Here is a 14,329-nt window from a genome sequence, read left to right as displayed (position 1 = left end):
AAAGTACTTATTTTTTAAGACACTATTATTGTACTTGGTTTAAAATTTTACCTATAATTTTGTTGTTACCATTTTAAGCATTTCTGATCATGTGATCTACATTGTTGTGTTTATCATGATATTCCTATTAAATATGAGCTACAACTAATCAATTTCCAATTCTCATAGGGATAATACCATGATTATTAAAGGTTATCTTGTATCTGATCCATGTTGAGCCATATCATTGGCTTTTGTATTGTATTCTCTCACATAAGAAAATAAAAATAAAATTAGAAAACCTTGTACTAAGGTTTGTGATCATCTTATAGTATGAAGTTAGGGAAGGGTGCTCAAACTTACATTCTTCAGCTAGTTGGTTGATAAGAAGTAATAAATATTTTATCTTTGTAACTAATTTTGCTCCTAACTCTAGGAGTGTTTCTACACCTAATATTGAGATCTCATATTTAACTTGATTATTTGTGCAAGGAAGATCAAGTTAAAAGAATGGGATCATCTTATGACCTATTAGAGATATTATTATCACCTTTGCACCAACTTTTTGCTTGGTTATCAATCCATCAAACCATAACTATCAAGGAACAAATTTTATCATGATGATGTTAATGTCCTATTCTAATTCATGATTAATGTTAATGCATGAGTGGTTTACTAAGAAATTAACCAAAGTTAAACATTTAATTATTTTTTATGGCATGTAATGCAAGTTAAACTCAAACAATGCTAATGTTTATTTTCTAATTTAACCTCTTAAAAAAGATTTTGATAATATATATTTTCTTAAATTTATTTTATAAATAAAACATACATCAACTAGTAATATATATACTAATATAGTTTGATATAGACACAATACAAGGACAAACATAATTTTTATATCGATATATAATGTTCTTCAACCTCTATAAGGATATAATTGAGATAATATATGGTTTGATAATATCTATAGTTCTTTTATTGTGCTAAGACACTACTAATTGACTCGTTTGCTATTGAAACGTGTCTTAAAGGCTTTCTAGGCCTTGATGGGGCCAATACTAGAGGTTTAGAAAGATAAGCTTTTATATCTTCAAAAGTAATTTGCTTTTTTTTAGTTAATTGAAACTCATGAGAGCCTTTTCCTTTTAATAGCTAAGTAAAAAGTCCAATCTTCCCTATAGTGTTTGTAAGGAACCTCCTTAAAAAATTGATTTTACTAGTAAAGCTTATCAATTCCTTTTATATTAGGAGGAGGTCATGCTTTCATGAATGTTTGTGCTTTGTTTTTATCTACTGCTATAACTTGTTGATGTACCAAAAATCCTAGAAAGTTATTTGCTTGTACTTTAAAGGAATATTTTAATGAGTTCATTTTAAGGTTATGAATCCTCATTCTCTCAAAAGCAACGTGTAGCTCTTCTATATGGGTGAACTTGGGTTTTGATTTACCATAATATAATAAATATAGACATCTATATTATGATTGATCATATCATGAAAGACCAAGTTCATTTCTCTTTGATATATTATACTAGGATTTTTTAATCTAAATCACATCATCACTCAATCATACATCCATAATAAACAAGGACATCTAAATGTATTTTTAGGAGCATCTTCTTATGCAATGAAGAATTGATTGTAACTAGAGTGATCCTTCATAAAATAAAGTATTTCATTTATAAATGCTACATTTATCAATATATCTGTCATTGCTTTGGTTATTTATCTTTTAGAGCTGGAAGATTTATATTTCTAAAATCTATGCATACCTTCAATTTTCCATTATTTTTCAATATTTACACTATATTCGATATCCTTTCACTATATCTTATTTTTATAATAAGTGTAGCTTTTAGGAGTCATTCTATTTCCTTTTTTAATGATCAATCATGTCTAGAGTTATTCTTTATAGAGGTTGATTATGTTGCTTGAATATAGGCTTGATAAGTAAACGATGTTCAATGAAGCTTCTATCTAAGCTAAGAATTTCATCATAATCCTAAGTAAAACAATCTTTATAAGCATGCACTAATAATACCATATTATTTTGACACATTTGCACATATAAAAGTTGGTCTAGGCTTATCTTTAGTTCCTAAGTTAACTTCAATTTACATGTCCTAAAATTTAGCTTGTCCATCATCCATCTTTGATGGTGCTGAAGGAAGACTTATATATTATATTAAAAGACCAATTAATGATCTTGATCTAAATCTATTTAAAAAATCATGTTATGGTGCCTAATATATCTACATGCCTCATCAAAAACCTTCAAATATACAATTAAGTCATATCGACTCATAATCCTATGTTTCAAATTTCTTGGCCATTTCCTTCTAGTTGTAGGCTAATTAGCCTAACAATACAAAATATTTATAATAGATAAGGATTTTACATATTGAATTCTAATACAATTTAAATTCTTGCATGTTCTTTACGGGACAATCATATAAACCCCAGCTAAATTGTAGTACTTTCTAACTTAATCTATTGAAGACTCTTGTTCTAAATAGGATTTGAGCTTATAGTCAATCATGTAAACTCTTATCTTTATGGTCACTTGCCTTTTCTTGATCGATCATATCTTCTAACTCTCCTAATCAATCATGACTTCTAGGTTTCCTAATCAATCGCCCCCTATATTTCTTAGTTAATTTGGATTCTTCATAAACCTAATTGATTTTACTTTTGATGATCAATTTAGAATTTGTTTTTTCTTATTTGGTAGTGAACAACTATTATTATTACTTAAGCCCCGTTTGTTTGCTGGAAAGTAGTTTTCTTTTGGAAAGTGAATTCCTAGAAAGTGGATTCCTGAAAAGTGAATTATTTTTCGATGTTTGATAGTGTCATGGAAAATAAGTTGAAAAACACTTTCCAGTGTTTCGTTATGTCATGGAAAATAAGCTGGAAAATAACTTATTAATATTTTTTTTCAAGTTTATTAACATAATAAGGAACAAATCTTACAAATTAAAAGGTTAAATGAGAATGAAATTGAAAAAAATATATGATTTTATAAATTATCTCAAATAAAATAAATAACAATCAAAATAATAGAGATCAAATCTAACAGATAAAAAAATTGAAAGATAATGAAATTAACATAATAATAATTACAATTTCATAAATTATTTCAAATAAAATAAGTAACAATCAACAAATAATATGATATTTTTAAATTTTTCACAACTTCTGGAAAATGTTTTTCGTCCAAAATAAAAGAAAAACACTTTCCAAACTAAATTTTTTTTTAACTGAAAAGTGTTTTCCGTTGACCAATTTTTCTAATGGAAAATAAACATAAAAAAATTTAAAAAATGGTTTCCAACAAACCACTTTCCACCAAACAAATAAGGCCTTGGTTATTTGTTAATGTTTATTTTTTGCATAAGCAATCCTTTATGTTATAATTTTTATGGTTTAAACATTGAATATGTGAAACACATTCTCTTTTTCTATGATCATACAAAAATGACTTGTTTGCAAATCAACTAGGATACACTCCAAATTCGGTGGGTTTCTAGTCTATGGTTGATTGGTGAGAGAAATTGAAACGAGTGTTTAAAAGGTGAGTGGAAAAAGTAAATGATCATATTTCTTTTTCTTTCTAGCATGCCCAAGAAGGGTTTTATCTATAAAAGAAGATCCAAGTCCAATAACTATAATTTTTTGGGCATCCATAGACCTGAGGGAGTACTAGAAGTGTACACTTGTTGCATAAATGAGAAATTTGCAATATCCAAGTATTGTTTTAGGTCAGAACGTTAAGCAGTAGCATAGATGGATTCCTCCAAACAATAGACTAATCAAATTTAATTGTGATGTATCTGTGGTGGATGTTCGAGAGGCTCTTAGGGTAGCTTTTATGCTAAGGGATAGTGATGGTCATAGAGCTTGGAGTACATGTAAGGTGGCCTCAAATTAAGTCAGTTTCCATTCACGTATAACATCTGGTTTCAATAGTGATGATCATAGAGACTCATTTGGAGACTAAAGCTATCGTTTTTTATGCAAAACAATGCTTGTGTAGAATTCCTAGTTTTAGAAATGTGAGTATAGATAGTTATCATTCTATTACTTTTCCTAACATACCTTATTTGTCTCTCAATGTTCTCCGATTCAAAATTGCATAGGAGTATTTCGTTTTCGATATCCTGTAATTCCAGGAGATTTCTTAATTCATCTCTAAAGAGAAAAAATAATTGAAAAAATAATAATTAATTAGTACATATATATATATATATACCTCTAAGTCAGATTCACTGCTCTTTTTTCTGTCATTTTTAATGAAAAATAAATAAATAAAGTGGATGTTAATTAAAACATCAATCACCAAAATAACGAGTTAAATGGATACAGTACCAACAAATCTGAATAATAATTAATAGATAAGAGAGCAAACCCAAACATGTTGAAGTGACTGTGAATGCGAGCTTCGAGACTCATTTGATTAGAGATCCGCTGGACCAACTGCATGTATTTTCATCTGTAATTTTTATCGTTTTCAAGCAAATTCATGAATTTAAATTGCTGACAGAAATCACAAGGAATTAGTTACCTCTTCGTTATGCAGTCTTCGCAATAGAGTGTTGTAGAAGAAGTGCAAGATCACATGGACAATAAATCAGCATTTCATGTTTATATTTTCACAAGAATTTCATATAATAGCGAAAATGGCATTGATAAAAATAAATCCCAGTTATTAAGCATTTCCAATAGTTAGGTTTCTTAAAAATAATTAGGTTTCACAAGAAACTCTTTGCTTTTATATCCTCTAAAATATATTTAAAAAAAAATTACTTTTTATATCAACTCAACTCATGTGTCAAAACTAATTATTTTTTCTAAAAATATATGCAATTTGAATAGTGTCATTGAGATGAGTCAATCAAGTTTGTTTGGATTCATTTCTTTAAAATTCTAATATATTATCCTCACATGGCTTGATTTGATTAAGACCTTATTTATATTTATAATTTATTGGCAAAACAAACATACCCTAAATTAAACACTTGAAAAGAAATTTCATACCGTCCTCGTTGTTTCTCAGGAAGATTCAAATAACTCTCGAGAATTTCTTCTGGTCTACGTAAACCCAAAAATCAAGAGCGGTAAGCAATAACAAAGGAAGTTATTAGATGAAAAGATAATTATTTGAAAATTAAATTACATATCTACAATTTTATTCCCAATTAGTATATAAATCAATCAAAATCTTTAAACCTTTTCAGCTAAAAATTGAATGGTGACCTATTACATACAATACCTTTTCTTTGCATCAAAAAGAATGAGTTTCCCGGCTGGAGAAAAAATGATCACAGCGATCTCTACATCACATAGAGTAGAAAGTTCATGAGCTTTCTTGACAAGGCCACTTTTCCTCTTGGCAAACGTGATATGCCTATTTGTTCTATTCTCAATTTTCCTCAGCTGTAGTTTCACTCTCCCCATTCCTTTTCTCCTCTCCTTTGTGTTGAAGAGAATGTCTGTTTTATTTTACCAAAAATATTTCACCAACAAAACGTTGTTCTATCACGCTCCCCAGAGAGTAAGAAAATCCTGCTTGTTTTAAATTCACAGCACCATAAAAGTGTAATTAATGCCATCCTTATTTTTTTTCCTCTCCCAATTAGTAAGAAAATCCTTCTTGTTTTAAATTCATGCATCTGCTAAAATAACCTTTACTCGTAGATTCTTTATTAAAGAGCCTTCAAGATAATGTGAAATTATGAAAAGATGTGCAAGAAAAGCCTGATCCAAGTTCGTTTCTTGTTATGACAGAGTTAAATCGTCAAAGTCGAGGGATAATTATACTATTGATACAGTAGGTTTTCACTTTTTCAATCGAGTACATGTGTTTTATTATTATTATTATTGTTGGATTTAAAAAAAAATCAAGAATTTTCATTCAACTTCTGTTAATATGTTTTTTAGTCTTTTACAAAGAAAATTGCAATCTTGTACATCAACTTTCGTTTTTTCTCGATCAAGCATGTGAATTTTAACTTTTATATTTTTGTTTTGGTACCTCAGATTTTAATTTAAAAAAAAAAATTGTGTCCATTGAGTACCAATATAAGAAATTTGTTAATTTTTTTCTTGCAATCACGTCATATCTTTTTCTTTAAATAAATAAAAATATTTTTCTTGCAATAACCAATATAAGAAATTTATTTATTATTTTAAAATATTTAAGGCTATCGATTTTTGTGGTTTTAATTTGGGCAATTAAGTTCTTATATTTTAGTATTTTTAGGCATTAGATGTCCTTACTTCCATAATCAATACAATTTTAGAATTTTATTGGTTAAAAATATATACAAAAAAATTAATTTATAAAAAAAATTATTAAAATCTTTATTCCAATATTTTTTTTATTTATTATATATTATTCATACAATTCATATATTATCACTAGATTAAATATATGTAATAATTTATTTTATAACATTATCTAGTTGTACAAAAAGTTTCCCAAAATAAAATTGCTGATGAACATTTGGAACACGATATCCAGATATAAAGGATAGTTGGAATGCATTTGTTAAAATATATAAAAACATTAATTATGAATTTAGTATACTATCGCTCATTTTAACTAATCACTTAGCCAAACTCTAAGAAGAGCACAACAATGAATATCCTTTCATTAAAAAATTTGATAGGTATCATAATTCTCATATATTTCATTCACTTCATTAATTGATGAGTTTTTCTTTTATGATTAATATGGGTATCTGGATTAACTTGCGTACACCTCGATTAATTCTATGGGCCCTAAAATTAACGACCATATAAGCCTTCAGTAACCCTAAGATTTGTAGGACTCGAACTGATGATCTTTAAGGAGCAAATATAGGACTTGAATAGTTGAGTTACACCCCTCAGAGTTTTCTCTTTTTTATATATAGATTAACGTGGGTGTCTGGGTCAGCTTACGCGCACCTCGACTAATATCACGGGTCTTAAAGTTAAGAACCGTGTAAACCTCCAGAAACCTTAAGATTTATGAGACTTGAACTGATGACCTCTGGGGAGTAAACCCAGAACCTAATTAGTGAAGCTACACCCCTCAGGGTTTTCTTTCTTTAATTATACTTGTCTTGTCATTTTCTTTGTTGTAACCCATTTTTGGGTCCCCCACAAAATATATATACAAAATATATATATAAATATATATATATAGCCAAAGGAGGTTAAGAAAAAATAACAGGAGGCAGAAGCACTCAGAAAATGGTCGGAAAATTGGTCAATGAGTTTAAAAATACAAAGATTGGATTTTTGACAGTATATTCTTGAAGGAGGAAAGCCCTGTTGAGGAGGAAATTTGAAATTGGAGGAGAAAAGCCCAAATTTGGATGATTATGGATTTAATTGGATTTTTTTAATGAATTTATAGGGGATTTGATTGCAAGAAAAATTGATTTTTAAGTCAATTTGGGCTTTAATTAGAAGAAATTTAAGTTCTGGGGCCAAAATATATTTTTTAGGAATTTATTAGGGCAAATCAGGGGCTTAATTGCATAAATATTGAAGTTTAAGGGCCAATTAGGGACTTAATTGAAGAAATCCGAAACCAGGGACCAAATTGGAGAAGGCGCGCAAGTAGGGGGGCTGGAATTAATTGATTAAGGGGCCTAATTGAAGAAATTGGAAGTTTATTGATCAATTAAGGGCTCAATTGCTTAAATACGAGACCAAGGACCATATTGCAAAAGGCGCGTAACTCTGGGGCCGAAGATGAAGTTATACCGGGACTAAATTGCATCAAATCAGAAGTTTTAGGGTCAATTGGGGAATACTGTCGAACGAAACTGAAAGTCTGAGGACTAAACTGAACATTGGCAAAGAAATCCTTTTTTTTTATCTAAACGGCGCCGTTTTGCATTTAAAAAAAAAAAAAAAAAAAAAGGGATCACTGATCACTGATCACTGTTCACTGTCTTCCCCGCCGAGCTGCCCGAGTGGCCGACTTCCAGACGTGTTTTCTTCCTCGTTTGGCCCCCAAATCCGACAAAGCATGCACCAACATGTCTACCTGGAACTCCTTTATCCCGGGGAGTGGTCCGGTCGGGTCGAAAAGGTTTGGAACGGCTCCGTTTATTGGGCCAAAACATGCACCTCGGGCAGTCTGCAAATTTGGCAGTTCGAGGTGCACACTTTGAACCGACGGTTTGGATTGCTCAAGTCGAATCAAGGGCTGAGACTTTTTCCCCATTGAAGACAAGATTACCCTCTTTCCAGCCCTATAAATAGAAGGAATTTTCATGGTCAGAGGGTTGGAGGAACGGAGCTCAAAGTTGGCACAAAATAAGCTTTTCCTGCGTGTTTTTCCTGCAAACATTTTTCTTTTTCCAGCTTCTTCTCCCTCTGCTCCGCCAGCATCAGCGCCTCTATTTTTTCCTTCCATCGACAGACCCTCAGCAGCCGAACAACCCTCACACACATCTCCCCTCCCTCTTCTTCATTTCTAGCCGCCAGCCTTAGAGCCACCCCCCTGTTTTTGATTTTTTTTTCTTCTCCCTCAACCTGCCCCATCGTCTCCAGCAGCCCCCCCAAAACACTGTCCCCTCTCCTTCCCATCAACACAAAGCCAGTAGCAGCTCCTCCCTCAGCTGCTCCTTCACCGCAGCTTCAGCAGTCCTCCTTCCTCCAGCGACGCCCAGCAGCAACCGGAGTAGCAGCTCCTTCCTTAGCCACACCAAAGGTTCCAGCCGAGAGCTTTCCTTCTCCTCTGCAGGAATCCGCCCCTCCTTCTTCCAGCCGGGACCAGACTCCACCGCAGCACCACCGGCCTCCCAGCAACGCACCAACTCCTCCGCGCCAGGTAAACTTTCTTTCCTCCTCATTTTATTTGTGTAATCCGTGTTTCCTTCTGCATGCAGAACATTCGTTCTGCATGCAGAAGGATGGGGGGAAAATAATTCCCCCCCCCGTTGGATCCTTGTGCTGGGCCAGACTTGTTCTGGCCCAGCTGGGTTTTGTTGATGGGCCAGGCTAATCCTGGCCCAGCCCTGTCTTCTGGGCCGGGTCTGGCCCAGAAAAGAAATATCAGATTTTTGTTGGGCCGAGATTTCGGCCCGACATATTTTGGGGCTGAGTCCGGCCCAACGAATTGGGCCGGCCCAGCCCAGCCCAATTATATATTATGTACATTATATTGTGTTTTGTATTATTTATATCTAGATACATATAAAAAAAAAATTAATAATTTTCTTCGAAAAATTATTTCCAAAAATATGTGATTTTTCTGTAAGTTTATTACTGTATTTTGATCAATATTGGTTTGTATTTTTATACTGTAAAGATACAAATCCGGTATTAAAATACCCGGTTTTCATCAAAACGTCAAAGATTTTCAAAATAAAAAATGTCTTTTGTTTTCAAAAATTTTCCTAAATATCTTTAAAAATATTGTTGATTTTTCTGCATTTTTGTTAAAGTGGATTAATATTGGGTTGTATTTTTATACCGTAAGGATACCAACCCCGTATTAAAATACCCGATTTGCGTCGAAACATCAAAAAAAAAATACATAATTAAAAAATGTTTTGTTTTAAAATACGGCCTAGTCTCTCCAATATATATATATAAATATTATAACATCATATTTTCATACAACAAAGAAAGTTTTAAAAAAAAAACAATATATGTACTAGCATGCATTTTGGCTTTTATAACCAGTTTATTCAAGCCATGAGAACTAGGCCAATATTTCAAAAATTCTAAAAAAATCTTTTTGTCTTCTTTTAGTATGTGGGATTACGAATTTATACGTAAAACGTATTCCTGATTAAATATGTTTTTTACATTGACGTTAGAACGGTTAGGCTTTACCTGATAAGATAAGGATCTCCTTATTGAGGAGGACTTTTCTTGAACCATAGACGGACCAACAACTAGGAAACACAATGAGACCTTGAATCTTATCAGACAGTTAAACAATGCAGCTTACCTTAGGTAGGGCGTATTTGGGGTGCTAATACCTTCCCTTTACGCAACCAGTCCCCGTACCCAATCTCTAAGACCAGTTAGGGTTCCTAGTGACCAAAATACTAGGTGGCGACTCCCATTCCATTTCCTACCAACAAATGACAATATTTTTTGTCTCCCCACATTTGTCAAATAGATACCATACTTTTTCCTAGATTTTAAAAGTGGAATATTCGCCGCGACGCCGCGCACCCCGCGACAGAATGGCGACTCCACTGGGGACCTTGTAGACTAAGCTTTGTTTTTTGTCTGATTTGTGTTTGTTTTCATGTGTTTATTGTTAATTTGCCTTTCCTTTTGTTATCTGCTTATATGCTTTAAATATTTTTACGCAATATTGTTCATGCATTTGTATAGAACTGTCACATGCATCACATACTTTAATTTTGAGAAGCACACACAAGCTTTAAGTTAGGAGGGGGAGTAGCGATCTGCCCTATGACTATTGGTCAGGGTTCAGATGCGTGAAACACCCAACTCATATCTGAGTGCCTGCTCGGTAATGGTGGGTATACTTACCTTAACTATTCCTTGCAACGCCCCCATACTGTCTTTACGAAGAACGTCACTGGGCAGATATGAGACCCTTCGAGACCAGATAGAAAACCTACCCGCTCTCACGTAATACATAGAACTTGTCCTTAGGATATCTATCTTACGTTCATTCGCATCATGATTAATAATGTTAAATTCATCAATCCAGGTTTTTGAGCCGAAATCATGACTAAGTACCTATCTTTCCAAGAGTTTGGGCAAGAATCTGAGTTGACTCAAGTAGCTGAAGGAAAATGTCCAAGAATCGATGCTAGTAGGTTGCCTTGCATTACCAAGATAAATCACATGGTAAATGACTTGGGGAAGTTAGTGTCTATTGTGGAATATATTGATGAGACTATTTTCGAAAGACGATATGGGAGAATTGCACAACTAATGAGGTTACCCGTACAAGCAGCAGCAATCAAAGCTCTACTGAATTTTTGGGATCCTAGTTATCGGAGTTTTACCTTTGGGAACATTGATATGACACCGACTTTGGAGGAATATGAAAGGATTCTAGATTTTCCAAACAACAGCCACAGGATCTACCTAAGGCGAAGATTTGAAGACACAGCTTCAGAAGTAATTAGTTTATTAGGCTTGGGAAAGATCAGCCAATGTAGAGTCGCCGAGGGGGGTTTTAAATGGAAGGTCATTGAGGCCCGAATGAAGAAAAATGCTGAAGAAGGCAAGTTGGGAGAGGAACGATACAGGTTGGTGGCCTTCGCCATTTTTGGGCTAGTATTATTCCCCTCCGAGATCGGAGTCATCAGTTTGGAAGCAGCAAGTGTCTTCGTAGAATACGAGCGTGACCGGATCAATCCCTCGTCAGCCATTTTGGGAGAAACCATGCTATCACTCAACCACTGTAGAACACATGGAAAAGGAGCCATGAGATGTTGCACCCCCATGTTGTATTTATGGATTATCAGTCATATCGAAACACCAAGGGACATTTTTAACAACTTTTGGTGGTTTGACCTTCGACCGTTAAAGGTTACCATGGATGAGACTTGGAAGAATTGGGATGAGAAAGCATGGATAGATAAATATGCAGCATTGCCAAGAAGCAACTTCAAATGGAAAGCACCATGGATGAACAACGCCATCTGCACAATGAGCTGTGGAAGCAAGATATGGGTTCCTTTGATTGGTGTAACCGGGTACATCAGTTACGCGCCCGCCCTAGTAACAAGGCAGCTGGGTGGAATGCAGTATGCACCAAGAACTCTGGGGTTAGCTGATTTCGTCGGTTTATTCAAGCACCAACCTTTCCTCGAGGAGATGGAACTTATCCGACAAGATTGGGAAAGACCCCTGATGGTGAAAAGGCAAGAAGGGAGCACATTTGAAACATCATTCAGCCAGAACTATGCAGTTTGGAGGAACGAAGAGCTTTCTGAAGTGAGGGATTTCTCAACACCAAAACATCCAGAATCCACAATTGAGCAACAAAAAAGGAAAAGGACTGATATTGAGGAAGAGTTGAGAAAGCAGCTAGAACAATGTAGAATCGATCTCAGCAAGAGCAAAGGGCAGCAACGACTGTTAGAAAATCAATTAGAAGAAGAAAACACGATGAGGGTTTTTTTGAACCAGCAGTTGGAAAAGCAGGATAAGCAATTAACATCCTTAAAGGAATGGCAAAAAAGGGCAGAGGTAGCTGAAGAAATAGCAAAAGCAGTTCAGGCTGAGTTAAGGGATCGAATAACCGAATATGACGAGTTGGTTAACAAGAATAGGCTCACAGAAAGAGAGCAAAGATCAATAAAAGGCAACATGAGGGTAGATAAAGAGATAATGGATTCCTTGAAGAAAGAAAGGAGCATTCTTTTAAAGAAAGTAGAAGTTGAAAAAGAGAAAAATCGGTTAGCCCATCTCGACATAGAAGAGGAAAGAAGGATCAGAGCTCAATATATGATGCAATTGGAGGAAGAGAGAAGTTCAAGAAAGGCGGCAGAGTCTGATATGAGAGATTACCAGAAGAGAGCCGAGTCTTCGAAAGGAAGGATGATGGCTTTACAATCGAAGATGGAGATACGAGAAGAAGAGTTAAAAGAGATGAGAAGCCACTACTTCGAGATGGAAGAGGAGCTCAGTAAGGCTAAGCAAAAGCATCAAGAATGTCAAGACTACATGGACAGCTTTACAGTTCAAATTAACTCCAAAATAGCCGAGCTGGATATCGAAAAGGAAGAACTACAGAGGGTAAGGGATAAGTTGGCCCGGTCAGAGGATATGGTCCGGGTGTTGGAAAGAAGTAATGAAGCCCTAGGAGCCAGCAATGAAGTGATAATTGCAGATAACACCGTTTTCCATGATAAGATAAGGCACATAACGAAGCAGGTCGAGCAGGCAGCCCGTTATGCAGAAAGATTGCAACAACAAGCTACCCAAGTTGGAAATGACGCTTCAAAGTACCGAGAATATATGGCGGCCATCACCTGTTTTATTGGGGACTTAGCTAATAGAGGAAATGTCTTTTAAGGGTAGCAATGTATAACACCCTGTTTTGTAATCATTGTATGAACGACTTCTATTTATAAGAAGGCCATGACCTATCTTTCTTTCTAATGTGTTTGGTAAGCTACTACGATAAGAACTTGGCAAACCCTCCTTTACAGTAATCGGGTCAACTCAGAAATCTTGCCTAAAGGATTACGAAAGTCATGAGTCGACTCTAAAATATACATTTCACGAGCATCATATTTTCATCAAGCATTCATTTTTAACACATCATATGCATGATCGTGAAACATAGGTCCCACATCCAAAATCCACAACACCCGGTCTCGAGCAAGAATGGAGAACGAAGAGAGAGCTCACTTAGAGTCACATTATCAGACCGAGTTGGAGTCTGTAAAAAATGAAGTTTCTCGGCTAACCGACTTACTCGAGCAGCTTTTAAGAGCTAAGAATGGGGAGGGAACATCAGCACAACAACCTGAAGGAGCGCCAGCAGCTCACATCCCTCAAGCAACTCAAAACCAGGGGGCAAACTCGGCCAATGAACAACATTTTGTGCCTATCACCCCTATACAGCCAACTCATGCTCCAATCACTGTGGACTTAACAACGGAGGGAGTCCCGGATAATAGGTCTCCCAGTGTGATGGACCGAGACAAGCTATTTGCTCTAGAAGAAAGATTAAGGGCAGTTGAGGGTAATGACTGGTTTGACCCTATGCGAGCAGCCGAAGTATGTTTGGTACCAAACATCATGGTGCCAAAAGATTTTCGAATACCAGAGTTCATTAAGTATACCAGTTTGGAATGCCCAAACACTCACCTTCGATCCTACTGCAACAAAATGGCGGAAGTAATCCATGATGATAAATTGCTAATCTATTTCTTTCAAGATAGCCTAGCAGGATCCGCTTTAAGTTGGTACATGAGGTTAGACAGCATCCGGATCAAGAGCTGGAGAGACTTGGTGGAGGCTTTCCTCAAACAGTACAAGTTTAACATGGAAATCGCTCCTGATCGAACAAGTCTAATGTCAATGGAGAAGAGGAGCCAAGAGTCCGTAAGGGCCTATGCACAAAGGTGGAGGGATGAGGTCGTGCATGTCCAACCCCCTCTGATAGAAACAGAAATGGTGACCTTGTTTGCCAATACCTTCAAGGCACCTTATTATGAGCATTTAATGGGTAGCTCATCTCAGCATTTCTACGATGCGGTACGCATAGCTGAAAGGATAGAGCAAGGGATTAAAGCTGGACGTATAGCTGAGCCATTGGAGAAGGGTTTTATTGGAAGAAAGAGAGAAGGCGATGTTAACAACTTGGAAGGCGGGTATAAGGGCAATAAAG

Source organism: Populus nigra, chromosome 14 (genome assembly GCF_951802175.1).
Source record: "Populus nigra chromosome 14, ddPopNigr1.1, whole genome shotgun sequence".
In the NCBI taxonomy this organism is placed as follows: domain Eukaryota; kingdom Viridiplantae; phylum Streptophyta; class Magnoliopsida; order Malpighiales; family Salicaceae; genus Populus; species Populus nigra.
Note: the sequence above shows the minus strand (reverse complement) of the source record.